Here is a 15,128-nt window from a genome sequence, read left to right on the forward strand (position 1 = left end):
AATCTTAGGGCTTCATTCGAATCTGACATGCAGACCTCATTCATACTCCTAATAACCGATCGGAAAAGCTTTTAAATCCAACATTTTTTCTTGTTTGTCCCATGGTTTCATGTATGAGTTGGTGGACTAGGGCGCTAAGAGGGAAGCTAGTAACATCATACCTTGCATCAACATATCCATCTATGATTCAGGAGCACCTATTCATTGGATTTCTCATGGATAAATTCATATTTTAAATTATATTTAAATAGTATTTAAAAAGAAACTCAATTTAAATAGTGTTGTCACTTTATCCCATGGCAACTCAAGTGAAACATCTTATTCTTCTAGTCGATGTAAGAATTCCATGTCCTTTAAACACACAGGAAAAACTTTAGAATTGATACTGGGGCTTTTATTGATGAATTCAACCCAAACGCCATTTCCTAATGCCTCCATGAAAGTTTGCTGAGCCAACTCTAGTTCATCACACTCAAAATGAAGAACCCCAGTGTTGTTTAACAATTCAATGGGTACATCTTCTCTGCTCTTCTTCAGAAGAGACTTTGCTATGTTAAGAGAATCTAAGGTTGCACTGGGGTCTGATGATATCAATAACTCACCCATCTTAATAAAGGAATGAGCATCACATGGATCTATGCGAGTTGCCTTTCTTAGAATTTCCAAAGCCTTCTCTCGCTTCCCTTGTTGAGCATATATATGGCCTATAGCTTTCAAGCTCTCACAGTTGTCAGGGTGAACCTCCAGAACCTTTTCAAAATTTGAGAGAGAACTCTTAAAATCTCCCAATTTCATTTAACTTGTCCCAACCCAAAGTATGGCAACACAAAATCTTGTGGCTTCTGACTTTCCTTGATTGATGCCATGTAGTAGTGGCCAGCAATTTCAAAATCACCTTTGCTATGATAAGATCGTGCAAGATTATAATATGAATGAGATTTCATGAGAGGGTGGTCTGTCGAAACAAGAGCTATCTTAGTCAACTATTCATTTGGATCTCCACATTGCTAATCACTTGGATCAATGCTTTTCTCTTTCTTCACAAAATAGGTTTGGTCCCAAAGTTCAACAAGTCAAGAAAGTGAACCATTTAGGTTAGTGTATCCCCTCCCAAATGATTTCCTCAAAATCAATATAGATGGGTTTTCAAGGAGTAATCCACGTCCAACAGGAATGGGTGGTACTAGTAGTGGAACTTTAAGCCCTGTTTAAGTTTTTCTTTTATACTTCCTTAAGTACTCATTCTAAAAATTAGATGGAAGCTTGTGCTATTCTCTATACTCTTGAGAAAGCCTTTGTATCGGTCTAGAAAATGATTTTTGCAAGATGGACTATGATTCTTGTCACCCTTCTGAATAGTGGAAAATTTCTAGATTGCTTTTGGAGGCTAGCCCTGGTGGCTATGCTGATGTACAATTTAATATGTTTGAGAATGAATATGAACCTTTTTGTTAATATGATTCTAGATGTTAAGTAGTTAGCTATAGATGCACCCTTATGTGTGATCTTTTTTCTTAAATCAATATAAAAAGGTGTGGTCCCTCAAGCCACAATTTACGTGGAAATGAAAAAATGTAAAATAAACATAGATATGAGATAAGAAAAATAATAAACAATGGAATAATAAAAAAAGCAATAGCCATTGCTAAAGTCTACCCTTCTCATACTTTGTCACTTGCATAAGCTCAAAAGAAGAGATGCTATAAGCCCTAGAAAAGACATAGCTGTTGAACTTAGGAATTCTCATAAAAATTTTCAATGTGGAAATCATTTATCATCATGCATCTGAAAAATAAGTCTCGCCATAGATTTTTCTTAAAATCAAAATCAATGAATTTAAGGCTATAAGAACAAACATGCCTACCAAATATGACACTTTGGGTTTCAACATTGAAACTAAAAAGCATCAATCTACATTGGACAAAACAATTTAAACAAACTGAAATGGAGTACCCAAATCGAGAATTGCTAAATGTCCTAGTCAACCAGTTTTTACGCTCTGTAGTAATGACCTAGTATTTATAACAATTATGCTAATTTTTGTGGAATATGTATCATAAATATTGCCTCAAGTCCTTAGCCTACCCTATGGGCCTAGAACCTGTCCAGTTTGCAAGTACTAACTAGAATTCAAAATCGATATCTTGATGTATTTGATAGATCATTGTCAATTGTCTGATTTCTCTTTATTGTCATTTCTTGAAGGATTGATGGGTGGATGCTTAACCAATTGATGTCTTAAATATAAATATTTAAATGATTGGATGCTAGAATGGTTGTTACTCGAATAGTTGATATTTGCCTATATAAGTGACTGATTGTTTGCTTGCTGGTCTGCTTGTTTGGTTATTTTGATATTTGATTCCCAATTGATGATAGGTGGACAATTGAATTGTTTACTTTGATGGATTTAGGATTGATGATTTAACAAATGTTGATAGTGATGATTGAATGAATTCTGATTTGATATATTGGTGTGTAATGATTTCATAAATTGATTCTTGAATTGATTTTTTATTTTGTATCTAGTTTAATGAAATGACATTTGATGGTGAATTTCTATTGATCTTCCCTTTATATTTTATTTATAAAAGAATTGCCACCCTTCAAAAGGAATTGAGTCGCCACCCTTCATTGCTGCCTCATGGAATAATAATTTATTTTGAAATGATTGTTTGCTTCCTTCATGTTCTCTTCTCATAGAATGGTCTCTCCTTTATATCTTAATCCTTCAATACTCATAACTCTTTATTGCATTCATTTTGATCATTCACTAAACTTAATTAAATTATAATTATATTACATGTTATTTTAATTTTTTATATTTTTACTTTTTATTTTGATTATTGAATGTCATGTCAAAAAGGGGAAATTATAGTGAGATGTATTAAAATATAGCAAAATAACAAGAACATTATTGAAACAAACTGATACAACATTCAGATTATAAAATCAGATTGCTGCAACAACACAAATTAACCTAACAAAAAGCATAGAATACCATTCCCACAATGACTGAACATTTACCCACTAAACTACACCTCTTCTAAATAATGTAAGATGTTGATGACACATTGATACTGCCATCACACATGTCAAATTAGACTGATACACACTAAAAGCCACCCCAATCAATTGTAGCTAACATCTAGATGCACACTTATAATTGATGTCAATTAGAATACTGAAGGTCTAGAATAGGGCATAGTGGTTGCTGATATAGTAGGTACAAACTCGTAGAAAGCTCACCAGATTCACCAAAGTCTACATAACTAAGACTTAGCATCAAAAGTTCTCCCTAGGCACCTCGAAACCACCAAATATTGGCCCCAAAATAGGAGCCCTTCATCTTCAAGCTCTCACATACTTGCTCCACTTGGTACAACACCCCATAAAGGTCATCTATTCACTTTCAACTTGGATAGCCTACAATATGGTCTTTGTATACAATTCATTTTTTGTCGTTTCATTATATGGTTTGAACAAGTGTGGCAAAAAATCAAATTTTTATTATGAATTTTCTGTTCACCAATCTATGTTAAACTAATTAGCAAGGTCACTTTCCTAATACTTTATGAACTAGATGATATTCGCAAGGTTAGTTTCCTAATACTCACTATAGTACTTGCTATTCAATTGAGATAGACATGGCTCATTAGTTTGTTTGTATTCTCTTTGGATTTTGTTAAAGAAGATGTAATGCCCCACCAAGGGATCCAAAGAATTAACCTAGAATTTCACTAAGTTTGGTAACATTTTTTTTTCTTTTCTTAAAATTACATGAAAGTAAATACCACATATAACTCATTCACAATAACGGAAGCAATAGCAATGTCCATCTAGAGAGTAAACATAATATGCACAACAGGTTACATTCTTTAAGATCCCTTAATGTTGAATTACATACATGAATCTAACTAGTACAACATCCACATAAAATAATAATGATAAGTCTAATGTTCAATTATTACATATCCAAATGCTCATTCATCCTCTGTACATGTCATAGGGTATGAAGGCTTAAAAGAATATACATATGTAGAATAAGGTACATCATCCTATTCTAATCCATGATACATCAAAGTAAAGATAATCTCATGAATCACATGATACATATCATAAAAGTCATATACATCCATCATAAAGATCAAACTAAATAAACTAAGTGCATGGTTCCTCCCAACCATTAATAGCATCATTAGACCATCATGGGCCCTAGCCATCCCTCCGTGCGTAACATCCCAAATCACCGAAGAGATCATCGGTATTAACATAGTAGGAATGTCACTCCTAATAAATACAACATCATATGTAGAAAGTAATCTAACATGCAAATGTAAGCATAAGATAACATCATCTAACATATGCTAATCATCAATGAAAGGATACATATCCACCATCACGAAGGATGCATCAGCCACGATGTCTCAATGAATCTCAAATGATAAGAGTGGAAAATACACTACCACCCGACCGCATGGTACCTAAGTGGTCCACTCCCACCATGCTGAGGAGATAATCTCAAGTCCCAAATAGGCTATCAAAATCACATAGCACAAGTCTCTAAAGTCTAGAAATCTTGAAACTATACTAACTCAAAGGTTCCAATCACAAAACAGACATCTACTTCCTAGAGGCACACAATGACATGTAGGAACCTACTATGCAAGCAGGAAAGTGTCATCGCATTTATCTCGTACAAGTTACCCTAGCAGTTAGCTAAACTCCATGAGTCCATACAGATCTCATTCGGCCACTAGTATCCTTTCATACTAACAAGGCATACTATGGAATGCAAGGTCGCAACCATGCGTTCTCTCTACTCCCATCCTAGCCTATACAAGCACTCAAGGCATGGGCGAGAACCAAAACTCTTATCTTTTTAGGTTCATTCAGTTAGTATTAAGTGTGAATGTTATCACTTATTAATCCAACTTACAATGAGTTACCCTGGCAGCCTCTTAGGGCCCCGACCCCCATTGCAAGCCACTTCCCGTCACTACATGCAGATATCCTACCTTAATGCTCATGGTATCATAATCATAAAGAAAGTCCATAAAATCATCAAATATCCACAATAAGAATCATCAAATATCAATGATAAAATCATCAAATATCCATAAAAGCATCAAATCTCCATGAGCAATATCCATAGAAAATCATGACTACAACAGCTCTCTATTGGCAACTGAAGTATCATTGATAATCAAAGTATCCATTGGTTCTTAATAACCAGAATATATCTCAAAATAGATCACCATATCCATTGGTTCTCAACAAGCAACCAAGAATATCTCAAAAACATACTGATCGAAGACTCCAAAATGGTTGAGTCATACATGTCACAACATGACATCATCAAGAATAAATTCACATATTAGTCCCATCATGGCGACTAGAATATATCCAAGGATAACTAATCGATGACCAAAAATAATGGTTAAGTCAAGGGTCTCAAACATAAGAATCTCAACTTTAACAATCAGTAATCACAACCAATACATAGAGCATTCCATCACATAATCATGGTTGGGTTTATAAAGATCGAGAAATAAAACATCATCATGACATCACAATCACATAACCCCCAAGCCTCTGGTAGACGTCCTATACCGGTCAACACTAGTCAACCCAAAATCCCAAAACATTAGCATAAGGAATACACAATGTAAACACATGTTTTGGTTTTGCTAAGTGTTCAAATTTGAAATGAAGAGTCTTAGTTTACGTTTTCCCAAAATTAATATCAAGTGGAGAAATTTCACATTTTACCTAACCCATGTATTTACTTGATAGATAAAAGTTCCTCCATTAGATTCAATTTTCTAATTGATCCAATAATACTTTATTTATAAAAACTTCGTTTGAGAAATAACATTTCCAATAATCAAAACTTCGATTATGTGTATGCTAATAATTAATCTTAATTAAAACTAATGTTTAATTAAATTAATTATTAAAATCTCTACTAACTCACATCTTTTATTGATATAATAATTATTTGTTATAAATTACATATATACTTATATATATATCTATATATATATATATATATATATATATATATATAAATACATATATACATATATAATAATAAAAATTGAAATATATATAAAAATCAAAATATTGATAACCGATTTCATATAACATGAAATGTTTTATAAAAAATTAAAATGCTTAGACAAATCTTTGATGCCGCGCGGTACAAGGTACCTGCTATCGCAGGTCTGCCCGACAGCGGGTACAGAGTACCCCTGTCATCGCAGTCCCTGCGATGGCAGGCCCTCTGAGTACCTCCGGGGTGATACGGCTCCACCGAATTTTTTTTTTATATTATTTAAACATTTTTTAAAAACGCTTCCGCTCGCGCGGTGCAATTTGGTTTGTAAATAATGTTTAACATTTTTTCAAAAATTTTAATGATATTCGACTTTTATCACATATGAATATATATATATATATATATATAAAGGTATATGTATATATATATATATATATATATATATATATATATAATATACAGAATTATAGATATCATAGTATATATATAAAAATGATAATTTATGAATACAAGCTTTCATTTTCAAAATTTTCTAATAACTAATTCTAATGGGTTTGTCCATGAATTGCAACCCTAGCCCATGTCATTTTCAGATCTAAGCATATAGAATCCTCAAATAAATTTTAATTGCCCAAATTGAAAATGCATAATAAAGACATATGGAAGACACGAAGAAGATAGGGGAAAGCAAGATGCAGAAGTAGCATAAGTGAAATCACAAGAATCCACCCGGATTCTGATGCTAACTCGCTCTTCCTCAGAAAACTCGTAGAGCAAGCTCCCTTCTTCAGAATTCTCGAGTCCTCCAATGCTCCAATTGCTCTCCACACTATCCACGCTATGTCCAAGCTTCTAAGGAATGCCTGAATATAAAGAGCTCTCAGGAAACCTCTAGAATGCTTCTAGAACCAGCTGGAAGGTGTCACCAACTAAGCATGGGCCTTTTCCAACCTTTTTGATGAGCCCTAGGGTTGTAGACACCATGTGCTTAATTGATGCACTAACCCCCGTGTTGTTGACACATGAAAAATGGAAAAATACGTTAATTTCCATGCAAGCTTATAACTCCAATTACTTTCTAAAATAATTTCCATTTAAATATTTATAACTCCTATTTTATTTTAATAACTTTTATTTTAATTTTTATAACTTTTATTATTATTATTTATTTATTAATTTATTAGTATTTTATAATTATTATTTATTTTAATTTTCTAATTTTCTTTTTATTTAATTCTTTTCTCTCAATTAATTCTCCTTGAATTAATTATAATCAAAATATTAAAAATCAAGATATTTAATTTTCTCAAATAATTAATTTATTAATTAAATCTATTTGTTGAGACTTAATTAATAGCAAATTCACCATAGACCTTCAAGATAAAATATGAAAACCCATCATAGGACAATTCATACAAAATTAGTCTAAAGGATTAAAAATCACAAAATATGTCATTCGACACATTCAGTGGGTGCTCAACTCTGATACTTGTCCTAACTCACTAGGAAAAATGATTTTAGGGTTTGGGATTTGGACTTGAGAATTTATCTCCCTTCTCTTATCATTGAGATAGTATAATAGGGTACGCTCATCCTGACAATTCAGGGAAGTCGATACCCGGTACCTGCAACCTGTAGAAAAACCATGCATGTACATACAATATATATATATAATGCTAAACTAAACAGGCAATGGCAGGAAGTGGTGCATCGTGTAGATCTCGACTAAGCAGGTGACTACGACTCCCTTCCTTAACCACATCAAAAATGCCATACAATAAGAAAACACACACACCATACACATGCAAGTATGTGGTAAGTATCCATAATAAAACACATGAGATAATAAACCATCTAACTAATCATCAACAATAACTGAAAACAATATAATGATCATCATACATACATGAAATGTAAAGTCTAAATGATCTCATCATTTAACAACTGAATCCATACATAATGTCTAGTAGTCTCAAAACAATACCACTAATCCATCAACATAATACTAGTCCATCAAAGCCTGATAATAATAGCAACAATAAGTCTAGAAAAGATGTGAACAAGGGTAGGCACTACATCCACCCCCCCTTGGATTAGGCTTACTCCTGGAAGCCTACAAACAAGCAGGGATATAACTTCCTTAAGTTGCATCCTCCCAAGTAGCTGAAGAATCATCAGTAGGGTCCCATTGGACCCTTACCTGCTCGATGGTTCGACCCCTGAGGGTCATCTCCCGCTGCTCCAGAATATAAACTGGCTCCAACGCCAGCTGCCCGTCCTCTACCTGCAACGCATTCCAATCAAGGACATGCACAATATCAGGAATATACTGTCTAAGCACTGAAACATGGAAACCATCATGAATGCGAGCTAGGTTGGGCGGTAGAGCAAGGCGGTAAGCAACTGGGCCAATCCTCTCCAGAATCTTGAATGGTCCCACAAAATGAGGTGCTAGCTTAGAACCCTTTCCGTAACGGATCAGACTCTTTTGTGGTCGCACTCTCAAGAAAACCTTATCTCCCACTGCAAACTGCTTATCAGTCCTATGAGCATTAGCATACTTCTTCTGCCTATCCTGTGCCGTAGTCAAATGTTCGCTGATACGCACTACCTGTTGCTCCATATCACGAAGCATCTCAGGACCCAACAAAATGCAATCCTCAAGGTTGTCCCAACTCAAGGGTGTACGACAAGGATGACCATATAATGCCTAAAAAGGTGCCATGCCAATAGAACTATGATACCCATTGTTATAAGCAAACTCCACTAGATAGAGATAGTCCTCCCAATATGTCTGCCTATCCATCACATACATCTGTAAGATATCCTCCAAAACCTGATTCACCCTCTCTGTCTGACCATCAGTCTCTGGATGATATGCCAAACTGAAGTTTAACTGCGCTCCAAGCTCATGTTGCAACGATGTCCAGAATGCAGATGTGAATACAGGATCCCTATCAGGAATGATCTTTCTAGGAATACCATATAATCTCACAATGTCACGCATGAAGACATTAGCTACAGAAGCTGCTGTGTAGGAAGACCTAATAGGTGAAAAATGTGCCACCTTAGTCAACCAATCAATGGTGACCATGATAACATCATGACGACGAATGGTCATAGGTAATCCTACAATGAAATCCATGGAAATGATATCCCACTTCCAAGAAGGAATGAGATTTGGCTGCAAAAGTCCAGCCGGGTGCTGATGTTCTTCCTTGAATCTTTGACACTCAAGACACCTAGCCACAAAATCAACAATATCTCGCTTCATCCCAGACCAAAAGAACAAATGTCTCGAATCAGCATGCATCTTCTTGACACCTGGATGTGCTAAGTATGGTGTACGATGGGCTTCTACAAGAATCAAGGTGTGAAGCTCATCCAGTAATGGCACATAAATCCTCTCCAAATGTCTCAAAAGACCATCTGATTCTTGAACGTAGCCTACAAACTTTCCTTCCAAGGGTCTTCCTAAATCTATCTCTCTACACACTTCCTGATACCATGAATCCGTAGGAAGTGCCTGAAGAATCCGACTCCTCAAATCGATACTAAGAGTCATAGATGATACCACATGTCTCCTGCGACTCAAAGCATCCACCACCACATTCTCCTTACCCTGAATGTACTTAACCTCAAAATCATACTCGCATAGAAACTCCATCCATCATCTCTGGCAAGCATTCAAATTAGGCTGAGTAAAAATATACTGAAGACTACGATGATCGCCGTGTAGCTCAAATCTGTGCCCCAACAAAAAATGTCTCCATCTTGTCAAAGCATGAACTACTGCTGCTAACTCAAGATCATGCATAGGATAATTTAACTCATGATCCTTGAGCTTGCGTGATTCATACGCTATCACCCATCCATTCTGCATCAACACTGCCCCAATCCCTTCAAGTGAAGCATCTGTACACACCATGAAATCTCCCTCTGGATTAGGTACTGCTAAAATTGTTGCACTAGTCAAAAGCTCTTTGAGCTTCTGAAATGCTTCCTCACATTTCTCTGTCCACACAAACTTCTTTCCTTTCCTCTAAAGAGTAGTGATAGGATGTGCTATCCTAGAGAAGTTATGGACAAATCTGTGATAATATCCTACTAGGCCCATGAAACTATGAATCTCTGACACATTAGTTGGTGTCGGCCAATCTATTATCGCCTGAATCTTTGTAGGATCCACTGAAATACCATCACCTGAGATAACATGCCCTAAATATGGAATCTCTGATTTGAAAAATTTGCACTTAGCTGCATTAGCATAAAGCTAGTTGTCTCTCAAACACTGCAATACCAACCACAGGTGTTCCTCATGCTCCTTCTAATTCTTAGAGAATATCAATATATCATCAAGAAACACAAGTACAAACCTATCAAGATATGATTGAAATACACCATTCATCAAACTCATGAACATTGATGGAGTGTTAGTCAACCCAAAAGGTACCACTGTGAACTCATAATGCCCATAGCGAGTTCAAAAAGCGGTCTTGTGAATATCAGCTTCCTTAATACAAAGCTGGTGGTATCCTAACTTAAGTTCAATCTTGGAGAAAACTGTAGCTCCCTTGATCTGGTCAAATAAGCCATCAATCTTAGGCAAAGGATACCTATTCTTAATAGTCACCTTGTTCAACTGTTTGTAGTCGATACAAAGGCGCAAGGAACCGTCTTTCTTCTTCACAAAGAGCACTGGAGCTCCCCATGGTGATACACTAGGTCGAATGCTCCCTTTGGCCAGAAGTTCCTCTAACTGAAGACGTAGCTCTCCCAGTTCCTATGTAGTCATGCGATAAGGAGCTTTAGAAATAGGCTCCGCTCCAAGAACTAGATCAATGCTAAAGTCGATATCCCTCTTTGGAGGCATGCTTGGAATCTCACTTGGGAAAACATCTGCGTATTCTTGCAAAATTGGGTGATCTAAAGTCTTCCTCACAGGATCTTCCTCATCAAGATCATTTACCATAACAGCAAATATTTGACATACCTTATGAAAACTTCGCTTCATTTGCATAGTAGAAATCATCCGCAAAGATATAGGCCTTGGTATCCCAACTATCTTCACATCATTCCCTTGGTCATCTTGGCACATAATTATCTTCTTCTTGCAATCTATACTGGCTTTGTGAGTTCCAAGCCAATCCATGCCTAAAACCACATCATAGGAACCAAGGGGTATGACTTGAAGATCCACTATAGATATAAAGCTTCCTAAGCTAAGCCCACACTTATGAACTACAGAGTTCGTGGAGACCTTGATACCTGAGGCTAGCTCCACTTGCCAACCATGATCTTGCTTTACTGCATCCAGCTTACACTTAGAAACTATAGATGGTGAAATAAATGAGTCTGTAGCTCCTGAATCAAATAATACTAAAAGAGATATACCTTGAATAGCACCTGTGGTCTCAACCACTGTTCCTTGATGATCTGCCTGACGGTGATCAACTGCTGCAAATACTCTGCGAGCTCTACCTGCATCACCAATTGTAGGCTTTGAAGCTGTAGGCCTAGGTCCTGAAAACTGAGGTGCTCGCTATGGACATTGAGCTACATAATGACCAATCTGTCCACATGAAAAACATTCTGTATTCCTGCCAGATCCTCTACATTTGATTGCTATTGGTTGTTCCTACTGACAAATGACTGACTACTCTGAGCTGGCTGATTGGGCTGATTTTGTTTATTGTGCTAAGCATTGTGGTTGTTCTTAAAGTTAGAACCTTTGCCACCACCTTGAGCCTGAGAATTTGATCCCTTCTTCTATTGCATCTGCTGAGACTGTTGCTGAAACTGTTTTCCCTTAGTAAAGAAAGGCTTCTTGTTACCACCTGAATTGAAGTTGCCTTTAGATCCTGACGTTGTTGGCACTCCTACAAAACCACCTTGACCAAGGTTGACACTTTGCTCAACAAGAATTGCTCGATGTACCACATCCTTGAGGGTTTTTGGCTCAAATACTTTGACACCCCCAATAATACGGTTGTTCAAACTCCTAATAAAGTGTTGTGTCAACTGAGCTAAATTTTCACTGAACCCTGAAAAAGACATGAGCTCATAAAACTTACGCTCATACTCAATCACTGACATAGTGTACTGCTTGAGATTATGAAATTCATCTGCCCTTTGCTATTTCCATTCCTTTGGTAGGAATCGTTCACAGAAACTTTCTAAAAATAGTTCCCAAGTGACATTGCTCATATTGATCCCTAGCTTCTTCTCCTCAATTGTCCACCAAGTGGCCCCAAAATTCTCTAAATTGGTGATCCCAAATCTTGCCTTAACATTGCTGTCAAAGTCCTGCATAGCAAAAATCTTGTCGAGAGAAATAAGCCACTATTCGGCCACATAACCAGAACCTTGCCCATTGAAAGGCTTAACCTTGGATCTTGAAAGATCCTTCATCTGAGTGGACACAATGGACCTTTGATGATCCTTCCGAGGACTTCTAGATTTGGGTCTATGCTCTTGTTCTGTCTGATGTACTTTAGGCTATTCTTGAACAGGAGGTAGATGTTCTAGAATAGTCTGCATCAACTGTCTCAGACCAACCTCTTCAGACTCAGCTTGGTCCTCTCTTCGGCACTAACGGTTCTGCCATGACCACAGCCTCTTCCATGGCCCCTACCACGGCCTCTAACATAAGACCTAGTCCTAGATACCATCTTGCAATAGTACAGAGTACTATTACAATCAAAAGACACATGTTACAATAGACTAAGTTCAGTTCTATGTTTAGGTTTAAGTAAAATTCCAGTTTTGACAACTAAGTGTTGAAGTATGAAAAATATACAAGTAACAGTTCAAGTTCTATTTTTTTTTTCTTTTCAGTTCACCTAGTTTCAAGTTCTAGTTGTTCCAAATTAAACAGAGCTCCCGATGTAGAAACTCAGGCTCTGATACCAAATGTAATGCCCCGCCAAGGGATCCAAAGAATTAACCTAGAATTTCACTAAGTTTGGTAACATTTTTTTTTTCTTAAAATTACATGAAAGTAAATACCACATATAACTCATTCACAATAATGGAAGCAATAGCAATGTCCATCTAGAGAGTAAACATAATATGCACAACAGGTTACATTCTTTAAGATCCCTTAACGTTGAATTACATACATGAATCTAACTAGTACAACATCCACATAAAATAATAATGATAAGTCTAATGTTCAATTATTACATATCCAAATGCTCAGTCATCCTCTGTACATTTCACAGGGTATGAAGGCTTAAAAGAATATACATATGTAGAATAAGGTACATCATCCTATTCTAATCCATGATACATCAAAGTAAAGATAATCTCATGAATCACATGATACATCATCATAAAAGTCATATACATCCATCATAAAGATTAAACGAAATAAACTAAGTGCATGGTTCCTCCCAACCATTAATCACATCATTAGACCATCGTGGGCCCTAGCCATCCCTCCGTGTGTAGCATCCCAAATCATCGAAGAGATCATCGGTATTAACATAGTAGGAATGTCACTCCTAATAAATACAACATCATATGTAGAAAGTAATCTAACATGCAAATGTAAGCATAAGATAACATCATCTAACATATGCTAATCATCAATGAAAGGATACATATCCACCATCACGAAGGATGCATCAGCCACGATGTCTCAATGAATCTCAAATGATAAGAGTGGAAAATACACTACCACCCGACCGCGTGGTACCTAAGTGGTCCACTCCCACCGTGCTGAGGAGATAATCTCAAGTCCCAAATAGGCTATCAAAATCACATAGCACAAGTCTCTAAAGTCTAGGAATCCTGAAACTATACTAACTCAAAGGTTCCAATCACAAAACAGACATCTACTTCCTAGAGGCACACAATGACATGTAGGAACCTACTATGCAAGCAGGAAAGTGTCATCGCATTTATCTCGTACAAGTTACCCTGGCAGTTAGCTAAACTCCATGGGTCCATACAGATCTCATGCGACCACTAGTATCCTTTCATACTGACAAGGCATACTATGGAATGCAAGGTCGCAACCATGCGTTCTCTCTACTCCCATCCTAGCCTATATAAGCACTCAAGGCATGGGCGAGAACCAAAACTCTTATCTTTTTAGGTTCATTCAGTTAGTATTAAGTGTGAATGTTATCACTTATTAATCCAACTTACAATGAGTTACCGTGGCAGCCTCTTAGGGCCCCGACCCCCATTGCAAGCCACTTCCTGTTACTACATGCAGATATCCTACCCTAATGCTCATGGTATCATAATCATAAATAAAGTCCATAAAATCATCAAATATCCACAATAAGAATCATCAAATATCAATGATAAAATCATCAAATATCCATAAAAGCATCAAATATCCATGAGCAATATCCATAGAAAATCATGACTACAACAGCTCTCTATTGGAAACTGAAGTATCATTGATAATCAAAGTATCCATTGGTTCTTAATAACCAGAATATATGTCAAAATAGATCACCATATCCATTGGTTCTCAACAAGCAACCAAGAATATCTCAAAAGCATACTGATCGAAGACTCCAAAATGGTTGAGTCATACATGTCACAACATGACATCATCAAGAATAAATCCACATATTAGTCCCATCATGGTGACTAGAATATATCCAAGGATAACTGATCGATGACCAAAAATAATGTTTAAGTCAAGGGTCTCAAACATAAGAATCTCAACTTTAACAATCAGTAATCACAACCAATACATAGAGCATTCCATCACATAATCATGGTTGGGTTTATAAAGATCGAGAAATAAAACATCATCATGACATCACAATCACATAACCCCCAAGCCTCTGGTAGATGTCCTATACCGGTCAACACTAGTCAACCCAAAATCCCAAAACATTAGCATAAGGAATACACAATGTAAACACATGTTTTGGTTTTGCTAAGTGTTCAAATTTGAAATGAAGAGTCTCAGTTTACGTTTTCCCAAAATTAATATCAAGTGGAGAAATTTCACATTTTACCTAACCCATGTATTTACTTGATAGATAAAAGTTCCTCCATTAGATTCAATTTTCTAATTGATCCAATAATACTTTATTTA

At 36.2% G+C, this 15,128-nt stretch overlaps 1 pseudogene; it reads right to left on the reverse strand.

Annotated features, from left to right (window-relative positions):
* LOC149564815 (protein CTR9 homolog) overlaps positions 1 to 12,732 on the reverse strand; it is a 28,113-nt pseudogene extending 15,381 nt beyond the window's left edge.
* Positions 12,733 to 15,128: the final 2,396 nt, after the last annotated feature.

Source organism: Cupressus sempervirens, chromosome 3, assembly GCF_028749045.1.
Source record: "Cupressus sempervirens isolate cs-2001-9-10 chromosome 3, ASM2874904v1, whole genome shotgun sequence".
In the NCBI taxonomy this organism is placed as follows: domain Eukaryota; kingdom Viridiplantae; phylum Streptophyta; class Pinopsida; order Cupressales; family Cupressaceae; genus Cupressus; species Cupressus sempervirens.